At 39.6% G+C, this 22,199-nt stretch overlaps 1 pseudogene; it reads left to right on the forward strand.

Moving 5' to 3' along the window:
* Nucleotides 1–17,964: 17,964 nt before the first annotated feature.
* Nucleotides 17,965–19,332, forward strand: LOC114029040 (annotated as a pseudogene).
* The last annotated feature ends 2,867 nt before the right edge of the window (nucleotides 19,333–22,199 follow it).

Here is a 22,199-nt window from a genome sequence, read left to right on the forward strand (position 1 = left end):
CTCGATAATGGGTTCTAGCTGGAATACAGCCCTTGGAGCAGTTTTCCCTAGAATCTAGAACCTAGATATATGCATTTTCTTAGTTGTTACCCCTTTATCTTTTAATCCATTATATTACTTAGTATAGAGTTTGTTTTTACTTATATATGTGCAGATTATCTTCTCTGAATAAAATGTAAGCTTCTAGAAGGAGGGAGGGGAGGAGGAATAGTTCAATTATTTTTTTGTCTTTGTTCCTGGTCACCTGAAAATATGTTATTCTTTCTTGGTGACTTCTTCAATCTCCATGAGTTCAGTTATCATCTTTATGGATAGACTGCTTGAAATCTATACACAGACCCCTCCTCCCCCCACAGATTACAAACTCTGGTCCTAAATGAATCAAACTCAAAGACAACAACAAAACACTCTTATATAATAAAATGTTCATGCAAAACATAGAAAGCACTGGTGGGGGGGCAGGAAATCTCCTAAGCATCTTTTCCAACAGAACTGAGCAGGATGGAAGGAGTGTCTATTATCACCACCTGGTGGTTAAATTTCTCTAGTAAACCACAAAAGCATGAGAAACTTTGGTCCTGGCTCCAAGGTGGTACTGTACCCCACCCCACCTTATGTTTTTCTCCTTTATTTCTCTAGAGTTGAAGATAGGATCAAAGGTTTCATCCTATTTTCCTCCTTTTCTTTTTTCAATTAGGGGATGGGAAGTCTCTATGGCCTCATGTTTAAGCAGACCTTCCTAGTTCTAAGACATGTACCAATCAATTATAGCCTTTATTACAAAAATCTGCATGGGTGTATTACATTTTTTAGGATTATGATTAAGGGTTCTATTTAAATTACATGGGAACAATATTTTTTCAGTGGTTTTCATGTCCAGTGTTTATTCAATAGCTATCTCCCCAGTTCATGTACTTAGTGATTCAACCAATTTGATTATGAGTTAATGAGCTTATGTTCTGAGTCAATGTTCTGAGAGAGTTCATACTATCTCTCTCTATCGATATAGATATATAGATATGGATACAGTAGTCTCCACCCTCTTATCCATGGGCCATACTATTACAAGGTCCCCAATGGATGACTGAAACTGCAAATAATACTGAACCCTACACATGAAGTTCTCACTTGAACTTTTAACACACATGTTAACTTTACTGTACAGTCAAGTGCTCTCTCTCTTCTCCGCTGCCCCTTCGCTCCACCCTCTGTGGCTTCCCAACCCCTTAATTAAAAAAAGAAAAAGAAACCTTCAAACGATGTAGAAGAACCAACCAAAGGAGAAAACATCCACCAGTCCACCTTCTCTACCGAATAGACTAGAGTTTTGCCCCTCTGTGCCCAGCCACCCGCATGTCTAGTCCCCTTGTCTTCTGTTGATGGGATTTCACGTACCACATGACTGATCCTGGCTTCCAAGTGTAGTTGAATGGTATGCCAGTACCCTCCCTTTATGGGAATGGGGCCCCACTTACTGTCTACCTCATTTCCCTGGAATTTGCGGTTGATCGCAGGTAACTGCAACCACAGAAAACGAAACCTTGGATAAAGGGGGAGTACTGCATCTATCAGCGGATAAAATGCTGGGCTGTAGTCTAGAAGACTCAGCTTCCCAGTTCAAATCTGGCCTCAGACACTTAGTAGCTGTGTGACCTTAACTATGTTTGTCTCAGTTTCTTCATTTGTAAAATGATCTGGAGAAGGAAATAGCAAACCACTACAGTATCTCTGCCAAGAAATGACCAGAGTCTAAAGATCTTGACCCCAAAAGATTTGGGGTGCTCTCTATAATAGCTGAAGGAGACTTTAAGTCACCCTTTTCTAACCAGCTGGTTTGTATAACAAACTTCAGCAAATACTGGTTATTCCTTGTCTTCAAGTTCCAGACATAGAGATAAATAGTGGTGAAAACTATTAATTGGTAGTTATGTTAAGGACCTAATTAAATGAGGATTCTGTGAGGGTGCCAGCTAACTTTTAATGAGCCTTGGTGAAGTTGAGACCCTGGGGAGTTTTTGTAAATATTCTGCCAACTGGCCAAGTAACAAACATTAATGAGTCTCTTGGGTGACTGAAAGATATTTATATTTTTCATTTCAGCAGTTGGAGGATGGACTAGTCTCAGGGACCACAGGGTCCTGTGATTAGCAGTTCTACCTGGTTCAAAGTTCTGCCTTAGGCTCTGGGCCTGCGACCAGAGTCTCAGAGCACTAAACTTTCTTTCTGAACAATTAAACTTACAATTAGAAGCACTGTACTCTCTCCTTGGCAAGATGCAATCTCTTGAGGTTAGGCAGGCTATCTTCCTCTTGCCAAAACAGATTGATTCAAATACATCCTGAAAAGAAATGGATAATACCTGGAGAGACCCAGATTTTTTTTTAACTTATCAACAGGTTGTTGTATTCTCTTATGGACATAACTGAGCCCAATAGATAAGAATACCTTTCTGGACATTGATCTAGGACTCTGGTCAGATGTAATAAGCAATGTGGTTCAGTAGTAATAGTTCTAGACTTAGAGTCAGAAACTCTGGATTGAGTTCTGGTTCTACACTTAGTCACAGTGAATAAAGCATTTTAACTCTCTGAGCCTCAGTTACCTCATCTGAAAAATGGGAATAATACTACTGTTACTACTAACCTTATAGGGTTGTTCTTGTAGAGAAATTGCATAAAAATCTGAAGAATTTTATAAACATGATTTATTATTATCAAATGAGCTATTCTATGCAAAGCACTTTACAACCTTAAAGTGATACATAAATTTTAGTGGCTGTTATTATATCTTATAAAAGAAGATCCAATATTATCCCAGCCTGGATAACCTTAGCAAAATTGCTGCTATAAAAAAAAGTTGCTAACATTTATATGGCACTGATGTAGTCTAGGGGTGCTAGGATCCCCAAAATGCAAGGGCACAGCATAGGTCTGCCTAGAAAGAATTTGACCACACAAGCCTTCTTTCAGTCCAATTAGAGAGTTTATTATGACACTGGTTGGGTGGGCAAGATTCCTAGTGAGTCTGTGCTTAATGGGGGTGAGAATGAAACTTTTATGTAGAGAAAGGGAAAAGGGTTAGTGAAAAGGTCCTGATGAGATTAAGAAGTGGCGAGTAGCCTCTGCTGGTCTGAAGGTAACAGAGAATGAAGGGCTGGGCTGGATCAGGGACCACAATGAAAGGACAATTGAAAGGATTATACTAGGATGGGTCAGATGCGTCAGGTGAATGCCAAGGATCTGGGCTGCTGAAATTTGTGGAAAGTTCAAGAACCCTTTTTTAAGGGTCTCATTACTCCATCAGCACTCTGAGGTTTCTGAAGGAATTATGCACCTGTTCATTCATTAACTTAAGAAATATGTTCACCTATAGCTGTGCACAGTGAATACAGTGCTGGACTTGGAATCAAAAAGACCTAGGTTTGAATCTTGCTTCAGACATTTAGTAACAGGGTAACCCTGAGCAAATGATGACCTGTCTACACCTCAGTTTCCTCCTCAGTGAAATATATGGGCTGGACTCAATAACCTCTAAAGACTTTTCCATCTCTAAACATGATCTTAGGATTTGTGTACTATTTACTCAGTGGAAGCTTCTGGGCTAGGCACGCAAGGGCAACTGGGTGGCTCAGTGGATAGAGTGCTGGGTCTGGAGTCAGGAAGACCTGAGTTCAAATCCAGCCCCAGGCACTTACTAGCTGTGTGTCCCTGGGCAAGTGACTTAACCTATGTGTGCCTTAATCCACTGGAGAAGGAAATGGCAAATCATTCCAGCATCTTTGCCCTCCCCACCAAAAAAAAAAGAAAAAAAAAACATGGACACCATTGATATGCTATGGTCCATGAACTCACAAGTCAGATGTGACTGAATGACTGAACAAGAGGATACAACTCTGATACTAAGACATGGCCCTTGCCCTCAAGAATTGTACTATCTACTTGAGGAGATAAGACATGTACATAATCACAAAATACAAGATGGCATCTCACTCATGTAAAATAACCATCCCAGTGCAACAAGGGTCATGAAGAGGGAGAGAATATTTCCATTTGACAGTCATGAAAGTTTCTTTGAAGAGGTAGCATTTAAACTGAGCCTTAAAGAATAGTTAGGGGGCAGCTAGGTGGCATGGTGGATAAAGCACTGATCTTAGAGTCAGGACCTGAGTTCAAACCCGGCCTCAGACACATAACACTTACTTGTCATGTGACTCAGGGCAGGTCACTTAACCCCAAATGCCTCACAACAACAACAAAAAAAAAGAATAGTTAAAAATTTCAAAATGTGGAGATGATAGGTTTCCCCTATAAAGAGTAGATATTAGGAGCAAAGGTTTGGAGATGGGGAAGTCCATGGCATGTTCAGAAATTAATCAATGTTGGAGAGAGTATGTGGATGCCAGTAGTGACAGACAGAGCTGGAAACACAAGTTGGGTATCATAAGATGGAATATCTTGAATGACAGGCTAAGATGTTTGGACTTGTTATCTCCTGTTAAGGAGGCTTTAAAGGTTTTTGATTGAAGGGAAGCATAAGATGATTAACTTGATATTGGTATAAGCATTGATTTGGAGCATGGAGATGTTGAGGCTTAGAGGTTAGGGGTGCTGGGACCCTGAAATCATGACACATGGTTCCTGCTTGAAAGAATTCAACCCAAGACTTCTTTCAGCCAAAGACAAGGTTTATTAGAACAGTCATGTTGGCCAGACTCTTAAGGAATCTAAGCATTTGTATCACTAATGCAAGTGGGCCAGATCTTAAGAATTTGAGCCCTGGGCTAGACACTTAAAGGATCTGAGCCCCTTAATGAAGACAAGATGGACTTTATAAACAGAAAGACTGTGGGAGGGATCCAAGAGTGGCCAAGTAGTTTGGGGTGACTGGAGGAGGAGTCTAAGGAGTATCTGGATGGGAGTGGTCAGTAAGCTGGGGTGAACAGAATGCCTGGGACCTGAACCACATGGCCAAGGGAGAATGGAGTCTAGATAGGATTAAGGGTTGGAAGTGGCTGGGGGAGTTCTGGAGGTAACAGAACTGGGAGATAATGGGAGATAACTGGGCTTAGGTGATAATGAAGGGCCATTGATAGGATTATAGCTTCAGGTGTTGATCATGTGGGAAAGTTTTTTTTCCTTTTTGGGGTCCAGATTCCATCCTCATCAGGGAGACTAATCGAGGGGCTGTTGATATAATCCAGGCAAGACTATGTGGACCAGAATAAGAGAGATGAAAATAAAAATTTCCAAGAGGAGGGTGTATTCATCCATCCATTCATTCATGAGTTTATAAGTTAGATTGTGGCCATGGTTGGAGGTTACAGTGAAACATTTTGGTAGAGATATCCAGTGAGAGTTGGAAACGGGCATGTGGAGCTCAAAGGAGAAGTTGATTCTGTATGGTGGGCTTTTCACTTTTTGTTGTTCAGTCAAGTCTGACTCTTGATGACCCCATTTGGGTTTTCTTGGAAAAGATACTGAAGAGCTTTGTTATTTCCATCTCTAGCTTATTTTGCAGATGAAGAAACTGAGGCAAATAGGGTTAAGTGACTTGCCCAGGGTCACATAGCTACTAAGTGTCTGAGACCATATTTAAGCACATGAAGATAAGTCTTCTGACTATAGACCTTGTGCTCTATTTACTGTGCCACCTAGCTGTCCACATAGCTATTAAGGGTCTGAGGCCAGATTTGAACTCAGGTCTTCCTGATTCTAGGCTAAGCATCATATCTACTGCACCATCTAGTTACCCCAACTAATTGTACCCTAAAGAACATTAAAACAAGCTATTGGTTGAATTTGTACAACTTCTTGTATTTGGGGGTGATGGATCACAAGCTGGTAGATGTAAACATTGAGCTAGAGAAGGTCATACCTTCCCCACCCTCACCCTGGAAAGTGATTTTGTCATAGTCCAAAACATTGGCTTTGAGGCTTTTTCTGTGGCATTTGGGAGGCTAACTGTACCACATGCAATTTGTGGAGAGACACTTGTGAGGAAATTTCTTGGCTCTCCCCAGGAACCCAAAGATCTTTCTGAAATTATGGGTGTGGATAAATCTTCTAAAAAGCAGCCAAGATGTGTTTCTGAAGGGGGCATGCAACAGCTTAAAAAGTTCAAAAAAAAGCATAGCTGCCACTCTCATGTCTAAACTGAACTGTAACTCTCTGTCTCTGAGTCTCTGTCTCCTTCCCTGTCAATCTCTCCTTTCTCCCTCCCTCCTTCTTCCTTCCTATCTAACTCTCTCTCTGTGTGTCTCTCTCTGTGTCTCTGTGTCTCTCTGTGTCTCTCTCTCTGTCTCTCTCTCTCTTTCTCTCTCTCTTCTCTTCTATCTTTCTCTCTGTCTGTCTGCCTGGCATCCCACTCTATATTGGCATAATTAGATCCTGTCTGCACATGCCAGATCAAGCCTATGTCCTGGTACAGAGGAGTCCCCTTTTTGTTTTCTTGCTTGTTTGTGTTTTGTTTGGTGACTCTGCCCTGATGATTTGTGGAGAGGAGGAGTGAGCTTAGTCAGTCCTCAGCAATGCTATATCACAGCACAGGAGTTCAGAGTCAGGTCCTAGCAGTAGCAGTACCAATAGGATTCCTGACTCAATGTGGGAGTGGGTCAGTGGCAGCACAGGCTGAGGGTAACATTCTACCCTGGTAGAAGGGGCAGAATGAGGCCCCAGTAGCACAGAGTGACAATGGTGGTAATGGTGGCAGTCAAAAAAAAACATGGAGACCCTGGAATGAGAAGTAGAAGGTGACCCAGAATGGGCAGTGGCTGTGGGCTCCATTGACAATGGCAGCCCAGTAGCAGCAGAACGGGCAGATTCATGGGTGCACACAAAGAGGGCATGAGCAGGGGCAGAAGCAAAAGATAAGCCTAATGTAGCTCTTTGCTTTGCTTTAATCAGAAGTAACTGGCCCCTCCAAATTGTTTCTAGTACAAAACCCAGAGGAAAAAGGACCAGGAAGACCAAAGGTGGCATTACTAAGTGATGGCATGTTTTCTGACAGCAAGGGAGAGGTGAAAGTGTCTGCCCAGTCCCTACTGAACAAATAGAGAAATCTCTCAGAAGGCTTTAATGGGGCAAAGATTCAGTAGCTCCCTCTAATTCCCATAGATGTCTGAGGGAGGAAAAGAGGGAGAGGTCTTGGCTGGTGAGCCAGAGAACACTGAGTGGCATAGGGCAACCCTCCGTGACTCATAATGAGGATTATTGACAGTGCAAGAAGCCTTATTTTCTTCATCTGCTATCAGGGATGTTTCTGCTCCTGTTGACCATTTTACTTTTAGAGACTCATTTTATGAATTGCAAACTATTGGCATTACATGGACTTACTTGTTTAAATCTGGGATTTGGTCCTTCCAGAGGGAGGGTGAAAGAGTCAGGATTGTCGGTCTTCATTCTCCCATACTGGGATCAATTCTCTGCTGCTGGTGCTAATTTTGGCCTAACAATTAACACCAAGAAAACACAGGTGTTCCATCAGCCAGCGCCACACCATCCATATGTGTAGCCATCAGTTACCATAAATGGAAAACTTTTGAATGCTGTGGATGAGTTTACTTACTTTGGCAAGTGTACTTTCCAGGAATGTACACATTGATAAGGAGGTTGACTCACATGTTGCCAGAGCTAGCTCAGTGTTTGGGAGGTTCAAAAAAGGAGTATGGTAGAGAAGAGGTATTGGACTAACTACCAAACTGATGGTATACAGAGCTGCAGTGCTGACTTAGTTGTTGTATGCCTGTGAAACCTGGACAGTATACCAGCACCATGCCAGAAAACTGAATCACTTCCATTTGAAATGTCTTAAGAAGATTCTGAAGATCACCTGGCAGGATGAGGTACCAGATACTGAGATCCTTTCTTGAACTCAACTGCCAAACATTCAAACTTTACTTCAGAGAGCACAACTTCAGTGGGCTAGCTACATCATTTGAATCCAAAATGTACGCTTGCCAAAAAGACTGTTTTATGGACAACTCACACAGGACAAGTGTTCACATGGTGGTCAGAAGAAGCAATACAAGGACACTCTCAAGGTCTCTCTCAAGAACTTTGGAATTGATTGTGTAACATGGGAGACACTGGCACAGGACCACTCAGCATGGCATGCCCACATCAGAAAAGGTGCTGTGCTCTGTGAGCAAAGTAGAATTGAAACAGCTCAAAGGAAATGTAGGATGTGTAAATTTAGAGAATCCACCTCAAGTGTTCACCTGGACTATTTGTGCCCAACCTGTGGTAGAGCATTCTGAACTCATATTGGCTGGATCAGCCACAGTCAGACACACTAAAACTTGACACTAGGGTAGTGATGGCATTTTGGTCTTCTTTGAGAATGAAAGACAACAACCAACCACTTCTTCATGTGGCTGTTACAATTGTTTTGTTTTGTTTTGCTTTGTTGTGTTTTTTGTTCTTCCGTCTTCATTTTTCTTTTCTTCCTTTAGTATAGTAGTATATGTCAGGTTTCTTATGGCCTTAAGGTCAGTGTTGACTAATACCAACACTAAAGTCATTTAAGTGATGGAAGATGGAAGACAGGAAGGACCTTGTCACGAGCAGGTCTTGTGTGGTGGGAACAACATCCTAACCTTTAACCCCTAAGGATTATAAGCCAGTTTTTCCTGAAAAACAACTGAAACCATTATCAGGACGTGACTGGTTCAGGGAACTAATGGCTTGGATGCTTAATCCTACTGTGTCTCCAACATGACTAATATGGAAATAGGTTTACAGGATTATACATATATAACCTATATCAAATTGCCTACCATCCTAGGGAGGGGTGAGAAGAGGGAAGGAGAAAATTTGTAACTCAAAATTTTATTTAAAAAAAGAAAGGTTTTTTTTTAAGCTAAAACTTAAATCAGTTTTATTTTGAGAATTTTACATTTCCCTTTAGGTTTTTTTTTAATTTATGGAATAAAACAAGCATCTCAATAACATAGTACAATAAAAAACATGATTGCACATGAAACTGCAAGTCTACTATGCACAACTTGCTATTCATTTCAAATATACAATGAAATCACCATGTAAATTTATTTCTTTCTTCCCTACCTCCTACCACCTACCCTAGAGATGGCTACCATTAGACACAAATAGGTATATATAGATATAGATGTGTAAAATATACTTCTATTTATCGGTTCTTTCTATGGATGCAGATAGTGTCCTTCTTTATATGTTCTTTATAATTAATTTGGCAATTTATGATAGTCAAAATAACTTATTTGCTCAAAGTTGGTCTTAAAACAATATTGCTGTTACTGTATACAATGTTCTCTTGGTTCTGCTCACTTTTTCTCAATTTTCTGCTTTCCTTCTGATCTTGGCTACGTTTGTTTTATTTGTACAAAAACTTTTTAATTTAATGTACTCAAAGTTATTTCTTTTACACCTCACTCCACTCTCTATCTCTTGTTTATTCATAAATTGCTCACCTATCCATAAGTCTGATGAGTAATATGTTCTATGTTCTTCTAATTTTCTTACAAAATGTCTTTAATATTTAAGTAGTGTATCCATTTTTACCTCATTTTGGTAAATGGTGTGAGATATTGGTCTATGCCAAATTTCTTCCATATTGATTTCTAGTTTTCCCAAAACGTTTTTTACCAAATAAGGAATTCTTATCCCAAAATCTTAAGTTTTTACATTTGTCAAACACTGGGTTAATATATTCGTTCGCTGCTGTAGACTGTATGTCTACTCTGTTCCACTGATCTACCTTTCTATTTCTTAGCCAATACCAGATAGTTTTGATAATAACTGCCTTACAATATAGTTTAAGATTTGGTACCACTAAACCTCCTTCCTTTATTATTTTTTCATTATTTCCTTTGATATTCTTGACTTTGTTTTTCCAAATGAATTCTGTTGTTTTTTCTAATGCACATTCAAAGTTATAATTACTATTTGTGAATTTCTCTCCATCTTATTTTTACTGTTTTCCTTCTCAGACTCTCTTTTTACCCAGTCCTTATAAACTTATCTTCTCCCCTTACCCTCTTATTCCTTATTTTACCCACCCCTCTAAAAGTCCCTCCCTTACCTATTCACCTCATCCTCATGATTTCAATCTTTACACCCTTCTGAAAGTCCCTCCCCCATCCTATCCCCCAGTTTTCTTACCTTTTTAGAAGTTCAGAAGACTTCTAAATCTCTTCAGATGTAGACATTGTTTTCTTTTCCACCCAGATGAGAGTAAAGTCCCAGTACCACCAGCCCTCCACCCTCATCTTTTCCTCTATATTAGCTCTTCCCTTCATGAGATAATTTTCATGTGGTAATTTCTCCTTTTAACCTTTTCCTACCCAATTTTGTTTTGTAGAATCACCTCAACATACACAACTCAGGCTCAACTTTCTTTCAAACTACCTTAGTAATGATAACAGTTTTAAGTATACCACTGCTAATAATAATAAACAATAATTACTAATATTGATAATATATTCATATATCATAAGTAAACAGTTTGACCTTAATCATTGCCTTACAAATATTCTTTAATGATTTCTTTATATTCTTCTAGATCTTTTATATCAAATTTTCCATTGAGTTTTTGTCTTTTTGTTACAAATACTTAAAAGTCTTACACTTCATCAAATATCCTTTTTTTGTTTCATTCAGACTTATACTCAATTTTCCTGGATAAGTTATTCTTGGATGCAACATTAGCTCCTTTGCTCTTTGAATTATAGTTTTCCAAGACCTATAGCCTTTTAGTATAGAAACTGCTAGGTCCTGTGAAATTCTGATTGTTTTTCCACAGTATTTTTTTTATTGTAGCTTGCAATATTTTTTTCTTTAACCTGGGAATTTTGAAACTTCATTATGACATTCCTGTAAGTTTTCTTCCTAGAATCTCTTTCAGGTAGTAATAGGTAGATTCTTTCTATTTCTATTTTGCTTTCTTGTTCTAGAATTTCAGGGCAACTTTGTCTAATAATTTCATGCATTATTGTACCCAGATTCTTTCTTTGATCATAGCTTTCAGGTAGACTGACAATTCTTGTATTGTCACTACTCAATCTGTTTTCCAGATCAGTTATTTTTTCTAATGAAATATTTCAGCTTCCCTCTTGTGAATGTTAAAATGAATGTTAAAAATTGTCTTTACACATAATTGGAAAAAATAAAACACTGTAAAATTACTTCTGTGTCTCCTTTGTGAAAATATCCAAAATGACTTGAGCTTGGTTCTGAAATTTGGCTGATAGACCACAACAGAGTTGTTGTTGTTGTTATTTGTCTTTCATTCTCAAAGAGGATGAATGACATCAGGAGGGTGATGTCATGAATTAGACTTAAGTGAAGCAGGGCTGTGCAAAGTCATCAGCCTCACTCTCTCCTCCAGAGTCATCAGAGTCCAGTGGCAAGATATAGTAGTGGACAGTTGGTGATGGCCCCAGATGCAGTGAGAGATCTTGACCTTTTTAAGCTAAGGTTTTTCAGAGGTCTCAGTTTTTCTGTGACAACACCCTTCAGTGACTAAATTCTGTGCAGGAATTGAGGCAAAAGATGGCCTAGTTTGCCTTCACAAAAGAATCAGCCAGGAAGCAGAAGACCCTCAGAGTTTCTGACCAGAACAGAAGCAATTGCTATTTACATGCATTCTGAGCCATCAAAACTCAAACAATGAGCAAGTGAGGCTTGACTTGGAGCCCATTACTGCCCAATCAGTGAGAGTGATTTGCATTTAGTGGCATAGTCAAGTAGCTCTATTTGAATCCCGATAGGCTTTATCAAAACTTGATTTTCATGAGTTATATTTCAAGAAATCATAAATAGAAGCTACATGAGATGAAATTAATTAATGAAATTAATTGCCCCAGTTTTACTTTTTTTTAAAACAAAACAATGATAAAATAAGTAAGCAGGGAAAAAAATCTAGTCCTCAAACCCCAAGATATATTGTGAAGTATAAGTGATCAAAACTTATATTCTTTTGGACAGAGCACCCACATATAACTGTATGACTCACCATGTGGACAAAAGCAGAAAAGATAGAAGGGGGAGACAAAGGGGGAGGAGAAGGAGAGAGGAAATAGCAGCATTGCCCAACTAGACCTAGCCAGTTGGGTCACCAGGGGGCAGCTAATACTACTCACAGATTATTGTTTATCCTTCATCCTCAAAGAGGACCAGTGACATCAGGAGGGTGATGTTCTGACTAGCAAGTGAATTAGATCTAATGAGGCAGAGCTGTATTGGGAAGTAAGAAGACTGCAAAAGTAGGAGGGGGCTGGGTTATCCCACAATGGACAACTTAGAGGCAGGAGAGATTCACTCAGCTGAATCAACTCACAGTGTCTTCTTGTATATAACCCTACCATGACTTAAATAAATCTCCTTTGCTTTATAGTTGAATGGCTTGGAAGTGTCTCATTTTATTCTAGGGAATTGGCCTTTAGTCAGATCTATTTTCCAGAATAAGCTAGAAATGTAAATTTGACAGTGAAATCTATTACAATGATCATTGAATTACTGGCGATAGATGTTATCACAAAAAAATAAAGATTGTATAGGTAGAGAGGAGCTCATTTAGAGATGTGATAAGAAAAATGATCTAGATTTTATATATATGAGTGTGTGTGTGTGTACACATGCTATATATTTTATATATATAATATATATAAAAAGACATAAGAGACCCATCAGAGTACACTTCCAAGAAGTAAAAGAAGAAAAAACCACCAGAGAGGAAGTGATCAATATAGTTTTCAAAAATCAATAAGAAAATGACTGAGAAAGGCCATTGGATTAATTTCCAAAGGACATAATTAATGATTATATGAAGAATAGTTCAGCAGAGCTGTGGGGATGGAAGCCAGACTACAAAGCATTGAGAAAACAGGGACTGGTCATTGTCCTTTATCCTGAAAGAGGACCAAAATGACATCACTATGTTAGAGTCAAGTTTCAGTTTGTCTGACTGTGACTGATCAAACCAATATGAGCTCAGGATGTTCTACCACAGGTTGGGCACAAAAAGTCCATGTGAGTATTTGGAGCAGAGATATCTCTAAATTTGTGCATCTCACATTTCTTTTGAGCTGCTTCAATTCTCCTTTGCTCCTAGAGCACAGAACCTTCTCTGATGATGGCATGCCATGTTGAGTGGTCCTGTACCAATGTCTCCCATGTCACACAATCAATTCCAAAGTTCTTAAGGACCTTGAAAGTGTCTTTGTATCACTTTTTCTGACCACCAGGTGAGCATTTCCTCTGTAGGAGTTTTCCATAAAATAGTCTTTTTAGAAAGAGCATGTTTGGCATTCAAACATGGCCAGTCCATTGAAGTTGTGCTCTCAGAATTAGTTTGAATGCTTGGAAGTTTAGTTCAAGAAAGGACCTCAGTGTCTCGTATCTTATCCTGCCAGGTGATCATCAGAATCTTCCTAAAACAATTCAAATGGAAGTGATTCAGTTTACTGACATGGGGCTGGTAGGCTGTCCAGGTTTCACAGGCATACAACAATGAGGTCAGCACAACGGCTCTGTAGACCTTCAGTTTGGTAGTCAGTCTAATACCTCTTCTCTCCCATACTTATTTTTGGAGCCCCCCAAACACAGCTTTTCCTCTTTTGGCACATTGTTCTTAAGTGTTTACAGATCTTCATGAAAATTTTCTTTAACTTCATCAGAATTCTCGTGGTGGGAACATAGGCACTGATGATGGTGGTGTGGCATTTTCTATAGGTGGCAATTGCATGGTCATGAGTCTGTCATTCACTCCTTTTGGTAGGTGTATAAGCTTGCTGACTAGATTAGTTTTGATTGCAAAACCTACACCAGCTTCATGGCATTCCCCTTCACTGTGGCTACTCCAGAAAAATGTGCATCCAACTCTGACTTCAGTAAGCTGTGCTTCATTTGCCAGCCTTGTTTCACTCAGGGCTGATATTTGGATGCAATTACCTGCTGAGTTCTCTTGCAACAAGAGCTGTTCGTCTTTCAGATCTCCTGGATTTTGTGATGTCTATAAATGTGTGCATATATTCCATGTACCAATGGCGCATAGAATCATCTTTGCAGAAGTTTTTGTACATTTTTTTTGTGTGTGTTTCAATCACAGGTGGGATCTCCGCCTGCTATGGTAATCAGGACAGGGTTGGGTAAGCAGATCATATTGGGGGCACCTTTTCTAGTACCTTCCACGCACTAGAAGGTGAGCGATGTGATACTTAAAAGACTTCTCAGACACCCAGGGGTTTACCAAATCCCACAGCTGCTTCCTGTGAGAGATGACCCTATGACCTGGGCTGCCTGTGTGCAGGGTTGTAACTACAGCTCCCACTGTATCTATACCTGCTGCTTCATCCCTTCCCTGTTGCCAAAGGACTTTGAGACAAGTAAAAATGGTATGGGTGATATCTTTTGACTTGCGTGTAAATTGGATTTAAGTGAGGCAGAGTTGCATGAAGTCATCAGACTCACTCTCTCTTCCACGGTCATTACAGTCCAATGACATGATGGAGTCAAGATGACTGGTGATGGCTTAAGATGCAGTGGATGACCTTGGAATCTTTGATGTCTAACCAAGCTTTAAGCCCTCCACAGCTCCTGCTTCAGCTGCCTTCATGGCCCTTGGAACAAATGTTCTCATCCACCCATTCTATTAGGGAAAGTCTTCACATGCTTGAGTAGACACCCCCTAACTCACCAATGGGTTTGAGACCCCTTAGTTACCCTCAACCTGATTTAGCCTATTTGCCAAAATGGTTTGTGGTGTGTGGCCACTGTACATACTACAGCTACTTGGAGCCACAGGTGAAAGTTAGGTGGAATAGGTGGACAACAAAGGTGGAAAGCAGCTCTGAAAGGGCTCAGGAGCCCTCACATCAGAGGTACTAGTCTTCCTGGAGCACACCCTACGTCCCATTGAGAACAGAGGGTCTAGTAAAGAAATGGAGATGTAGGTTGATTCCTTTTTGTAGAGCCTTCATGATGAAGAGAAGAGATATTACAGCTTTGCTACATGAATTCAGAAATTTGTGATCGTGTTGTTTCCTTCCCCAATGGATTGTGAGCCCAATATATTTCAGTGAGTTCTAGTCATATGACCTGGCATACTGGAGTCACTCAGTGCAGAAGCTGACAGACATACTTAACTTTACTAACATGGAGAGAATTCATAAAGGCAAATGAACATCACTGTAACAAAATTATGACATTTGCCTGTTACTGGTCCTGCTTCACTCCTCCTATTGTCTACCATTTATCAAAGACATCTGAGACTGTCTCCTTAATTAGATTGCCTAATAATTTTGACACTTTGGCATATTATTTCTCTGGTTCTAGTGACAGCCTTATTTAAAACAACAACTCTTTAACGTCAAAGACTATTTTTTTTTAAATCCTTGGTTCTGAGCACAATGCTTGGCACTTAGTAGACACTTAAAATTTGCTTGTTAAATGAATGAAAGATTGGACCTAGAGTTTTAAATATTCTTGTGTTGTTAAGGGTTGAACTTAGAATGATTGACTCATGATCAGGCTACCATATGATAATAAAAATAATAATAAACTGATATTATTGCCATTGTCATTCATTAATATTATTCATTGATGTTATTATCATTATTCATTATCATCATTATCATAATTGTTATATCATTATCAAATAGATAATTGATATTATTAATAATTATCATCACTATCAATATTGTTAATTGTATGATGATAATTTATGTAGAGTTTTTAGGTTTAGAATGTCTGTCCCATGTTATCTTATTTGATTTTTGCAGGAAATCTGCCTTACTGCGGGATATATGTGGGGTATATTTGTTACATAATGTTCTCATCTGCCTAGAGTATAAGGTGTTCAGGGAAGACTAGTATCTCAGTGTGAGGACTGCTGAGTCCTCTTCAGGGCTGCTTTACACATTTGGTGTCCACTTGTCACCCAACTCTCATCTGTGACTCCAGGAAGCTATAGAATGCACAATGTCCACATCTTGGTAAACCATTTTGGCAAATAGGTTAAAACAGGTTGAGGGTAATGAATAGACATTTTCTGTATATAAAAGATCCCCCAACATCCTGGGTAGAATGAGCAGATGAGAACAATTTTTTTTCCAACAGTCATGAAGGCAGGTGAAGCAGGTATGGTAGAGCACGTAGAGCTAGGTCAGACATCAAAAAAGATACCAAAGTCATCCACTGCATCCTGAACCATCACCAATCATCTTGACTTTGTTTTGGACTCTGATGATTCTGGAAGAGAGAATGAGGTTGACCACTTCAAGCAACCCTGCCTCATTTAAATCTAATTTATGCATGAATCAAAAGACATCACCCATACCATTTTATCATTTTTACCTATTTCAAAGTCCTGTGGTGATATGCAAGCGATGAAGCAGCAGGTGTGGGTACACTAGGAGCTGTAGTCACAACCCTACACACAGGCAGCCCAGGCCATAGGGTCATTTTACTCAACTGAAGGCAGCCCTCTGGGTGTCTGAACAGGCTTTTTTAAGGACCACACTGCTCATCTCCTGGTATGAGGAAGGAGCTAGAAAAGGTGTCCTAAAATTGTCTGCTTTACCCAACTCTGGCCTGCTTACCATAGTAGGCAAAGATCCCACACTGTAGTCAAAACTCAAAAAAATATAGAAAAACTTTTGCAAAGTTACCCTCAAACTGGTTTAGTCCATCTGCCAAGACACTTTCATGGAGGTGTGACTACTGCCCATGCTATAGGTTCTTGGAGCCACAGGTGAGGGTTGGGTAAAAGGTGGACACCAAAGTTGATGAGTAACCCTGAAAATGGCTCAGTAGCCCTCATAATAGTGGTACAACATATAATATATCCAGAAGTGTAACATATGATGCATATGCTTTATGTATAGATGTATATGGATATTGATGTTTATACAACTTATAACTTACATATATTATATGTGTAATTCTTTGTAAACTGTATACAAGTTCATAATTTTTTATAATCCTCTTCTTTGTACATTGAAATGTTGGTGTGTATTGAGGATTATGAAGATTTTAAGAAAAAATAACCTTGATATGAGATCCACCGAAGCAAACTTTTCTGGAGGGTTATCCGACAGATGGAAAAGCGGGAAAGCTCTGCAAAGATATTTATAATGAATTACTTTTGCTATAACCAGGTTGTTGTGAGAATCAAATGAAATATTTATAAAAGCTCAACCCAGCACCTGGCACACAGTAACCCAAAATACTTGTTTCCATCTCTCATTCCATGATGATCAGTAATAAGAGAATGGGATGGATTGACTTTGGGATATAAAGACTTCAAGTGTCTTCCTGAAATGAAGACCTATCTTTTAAATTATGTATATTTTAGTATTTTCTGGTATTTTGCATGGCTATGAGTCCTTAAAAGCTGCATTGCCAGAAAGAATGAAGTTGATGATCATACAAAGGTCAGTGATTCAGTCAATAAACATTTATTATGTTCCTACTATGTGCCAGTCATTGGGCTGATTATTTAAGAAAGGCAAATCAGTCTGCTCTCCAGTCGCTCACAGTCTAATGGGAAAGGCAACATGCAAAGGATGACTTACAAACAAGCTATATGCAGGATAAATTAGACATAATCAATGGACATATGCATAGGGTAAGCAGGCTGTTCTGTCATTCATGGAAGTCCCAGGAATACTTTTATACAACCTTACAAATAGGAGATAATATAGGAAGAGTGATGTGTGGAAAGTCACCAAAGAAATATATGATTGAAAAAGATCGTTGGCATATGGCAAAGGACAATTAAAGAGTAGGCTGTGTCCTCCAGCGGTAGTTTGTGAAGTCAAGGGAATGAGAGGAAGGTTCCCAGAAGGTTGGTTGGACACCCTGTGTTGACTCCATGAGAAGACATGGACAAGAATGGCACAGCTTAGGTGACCATGTCCGTTTAGGATGCACTGAGGTTCATCAGAGGTTATGCCAGCTGTCAGCCCTGAATGGATGCTAAGATGCGGGTATGGTGGTGGCCATGCCTAGTTTTGCAGCTGGAGTGGAAGTCTCCACAGGAAAATGGAGGAGGAGCTATAGTCATTGGCAGGCAAATATCCAGGAGATGCCATTCCCTGAGAAGAGCTGGTACAGCTGAACAAGGGAGTTACTCATTCATCCCTGACCTCATACCCAGAAGACAACTTGTGTTCAAATACAGTCTCAGACACTTACTAGCTTTTTGACCCTGGGCAAGTCACTGCTCATCTCTAAAATGGAGACACTCTGAAGAAGGAAATGGTCAGCCACTCCAGTATCTTTGCCAAGGAAACCTCATGGGCAATGTCTATGGGGTCAAGCAGTGAGAAATGACTGAACCACAATCTCTATACTTTCATGTTGAGCCCGCTATCCATAAGGACTTGGTGTAGACAAGGGAAAATATGATGTCAGGCTTTTTTATAGATATGTTGATTGGTTTTTCTTAACTTTTTCTCTTTTTACTTTCTTTTTTTATTAAAAAAAATAATTGTTGAATTTGGGTGATGTTCTCTCCATGATCTGAGGTAGATCCAGACACCTCCTCTCACTGCTGTCTCTGTCTGGTTCTGCCATTACATATTGCAGAGTGGCCCCTTAAGGGAGAGTTGAGCCTATCCCCCCTGGCACAGTGGGGGGCCCTGCCAACAGGATCTGGCTGTGGGTGGACAGAGGCAGCAGCCATGACTGCAAGGGAGACGAGAAAAGGAGCAGAACCATTGGAAAAGCTCTTGCCGATGCTAAAGCACTTCGAAGCTTAAGAGACCATGACAATGCAGCAGTATCTCTGAATGAACAAACTATAGCTTTCAACAAACAAGTGCAAAGAAACTATCGAGAAGAATTTCATGAACGTAATGAGGTTGTGAGACACCGACCATGATCTACATTAGTTATGGGAATTCAGCAAGAAAACAGGCAAATCAGAGAATTGCCATGAATAAATAAATAAATAAATAAGGAATTATGTCCATCTCTTGGAGAATACCCATCTACCTTAGAACTCATAAGGAAAAAGTACCAAGAACAGATGTTTCTGTTACTGATGACCATCAAGGGGAAAAAAAAGAGCCAGGTACCATAATGCAGTTAAATGGATGTTCCAAAGAAATACAAGTACACATGGACCAAATTACTGAAATGGCAGCAGTATTAAGGAAAGCTTTTGAAATTGATGAGAAGGGTTGCTAGAAGCAGGAATGATTTTTTTCAACTTAAACAAGAAAACAAAGTCTTAAGATCAATACTTCAAATAACTCGAGAACCATTTGTGAACCTCAAGAAAGATGATGCATCAGAGAGTTCATTTTTGTCAGTATTGGTAATCAGCAGTGATTTGATCCCTAGGAAGAGCTGAAGAAACTGGTAAATCACTGAGCTTGTATTGTATAGCTCTTAACATGGCATCACCTCTTTGATATCATGGTCCTCTTTGAGAACACGGGACAAACAGCAATTTCTGTGAGTAGAGAATGAGCTGCCCACTAGGGACCAAAATTCCAACTGGGCAACATGGCTTTCTTTCTTTCTTTCTTTCTTTCTTTCTTTCTTTCTTTCTTTCTTTCTTTCTTTCTTTCTTTCTTTCTTTCTTTCTTTCTTTTCTTCTCTCTCCACATAGAGCAATAAGGAATGGGAGATTACCTTAAAAGTTGTTTATGAATTGAGTACCAAAACATCATAATCTTAAATCAGCCCTTCATTTCATTCTTTCTATACTATGTGAAGTACACTGGCAAGTGACATTTTTAAAAAGATATTAACAGATCAGTATTTGGTTGTCATTGACTTTATTCCTATTAAAATTTGTAATGGTAAAATGGAAACTTTAAGCCATTGATGTTAGGTAAACAGATAAAAGTTCTCATATATAGAAACCACTGATCCTACTAGGGCCCTGGGACATGCTGATATTTTTCTTAACTCTTATCCAAATGTTGTTGTTCATCCTTTATTTTCAAAGAAGACCAATGACATCATAGGATAATGTCTTGACTTTTGCTCAAGCTGGATTTAAGTGAGGCAGAGTTGCAAAAATCTGTCTGCAAAAGTCATCAAAGTTCAATGGCAGAACAAAAGTCAAGATGACCAGTGATGGTCCATGCAATAGATGACCTTGGCATCTTTTCTGATGTCTGACCAAGCTCTAAGCTCTCCACCAGACCTGAATCTGCTGCCTTCATGGCTGTGGTGGCTTGTCTTTACAGCCTTTACTTGCTTTCTATTCTTTGCCTGTCTCTGTCTCTCTAACTGTCTAGCTCTGCCTCTGTTTCTGTCAGTGTCTGTGTGTCTGAGTGTCTGTCCATCTCTGTCTGTCTCTGCCTCTCTTTTTCTGTTTTTTTCTGTCTGTCTCTTTGTCTCTGAATTTCTTTCTGTGTGTGTCTCTGTCTCTCTGTTTCTGTTTCTCTCTCTGTGGATCTCTCTGTCTCTATATCTCTGTATCTCTCTATTTCTCTTTGTGTGTATCTATCTCTATTATGTCTCTCTTTGTATCTGTGTCTCTGTCTCTCCTCTCTGTCTGTCTCTCTCTGTCTCTGTCTCTATTTTTCTTTGTCTCTCTCTCTCTCTCTCTCTCTCTCTCTCTCTCTCTCTCTCTCTCTCTCCCTCCCTCCCTCTCTCTCCTCAGCTCCTTCTCAGTTTAGCCTCATCCTTTTTATAGGAATATTTGTACACCTCAGATTTCTAGGATTGTTGTCAAGGGTTCTGATTTGGTTCTATATAAGTCATTATTGATGTATTATTGATGTATTTGCCTGTTGTCAATGCCCCACAAAATCCATTCTTATTACTTCATCTTGGATTAGCGTACTCATGGAGGAGTGAAGATTGCCCTTCTAGTCTGTTGTCCCCATTACAATCTTCTCTCTCTCAGTTCCTAAGCTTCAGTCTATGAACACATTTTGTTTGTTTCTTTATTGCTCTATTGCACTATAGTTGATTTCTTTTGTAACACTTTGTGTCTCACTTTATGCATTTAAACATGTGATTCTGAGCAGGGGTCCACAGTCTTCCCCAAATTAACAGTCAAAGGGGTCCAGGACACACAAAAAGGAAAAGTCCCCTTGCTGAAGAGCAGAGCAATGGCACCCTTTTGTGGATTCAGCTTCTCTGCTATGTGAAGGAGAAAGTGGCCCCCAGCACCCCTTGGTAGATTTGGGAGGTGTCAGATACCACAGCTGATCCAAATATGGGGGTTGGTACCTATGGTCCCATGAATCATAACTTCCAGTTTGAAAACTTCAGCCTTCCCCATGTTGAGAAAAACATGAGACTTTACTGCCCCGCAGCCACTGTTTATAAGATAGAATCTGTCAGAGACCTGATGTGTTAAGCTGGACAAGTCACTTGTCCTCTCTAGAAATTAGTGTCTGTAACTTTAAGATGACAAGGTTGAAAGAGATGATTTCTCAAACTGTATCCTCCTCTGATATTCTATCATTAATCTATTTGTCAGCGATGCCATGTCAGACTGGTCCCTCTTGGCTTGTCATTGGTAGACGTACAAGCCAGCAGTGATCTCAAGAGAGAAGACCATGTTTCTGTGGGTCCAGAGCCAGGCTACTCTCCAGATAAACAGAGTTCAGATTAAGTGTTTGTGGTATGGCAAAGGGGTGTCCCTTAAGACTTGGGCAGCAGGGACAGTCACTCCAGAAAGAAGAACCACCAGCACACAGGAGCATGTAGGAAGCTGTGTATAGTATTTCAGGTCTATCTTTCATCACATCGACTAGCATTAGGGGAATCATCAGGACTGAGAAATGGCTTCCTAAGGGTGTGATGAGCACCATCAAATGTCAAGGTGAGAGGACAGACTTATACTGTGTGCATAAAAAAGGGCCTTTGTAGGATGGCTGGGCAAATCCTTTCCTACTGAGGATTGGAAGGTGGGAGATACTCTGCTCAATCATAATAGCAGATCTCATTTTATAGCATTTCCCAATAAACAGAGGACTTTGCTTTTCATAGCCTCTTTATGTAGGCAGTCTTAAGTATTGTTACCCATTTTATAGACGAAGGAATGGAAGTATAAAGAAATTAAGTGAACAAGATATAATAAGTTAATAATTAATAAGTGGTAGATATGGTCCCCAATGCCCAGGTTGCCAAATATTTTATTATTATTTCAAATTTAGTCTCCCCATCATATGATCAGAAAAATGAGAAAAAAAGGATAAACTCCCATGCGTGAATGTGAGAGGACATAAAAACACAGGAATCTGTGGAGTT

Source organism: Vombatus ursinus, unplaced genomic scaffold (genome assembly GCF_900497805.2).
Source record: "Vombatus ursinus unplaced genomic scaffold, bare-nosed wombat genome assembly UNPS02005069.1, whole genome shotgun sequence".
Lineage (NCBI taxonomy): Eukaryota > Metazoa > Chordata > Mammalia > Diprotodontia > Vombatidae > Vombatus > Vombatus ursinus.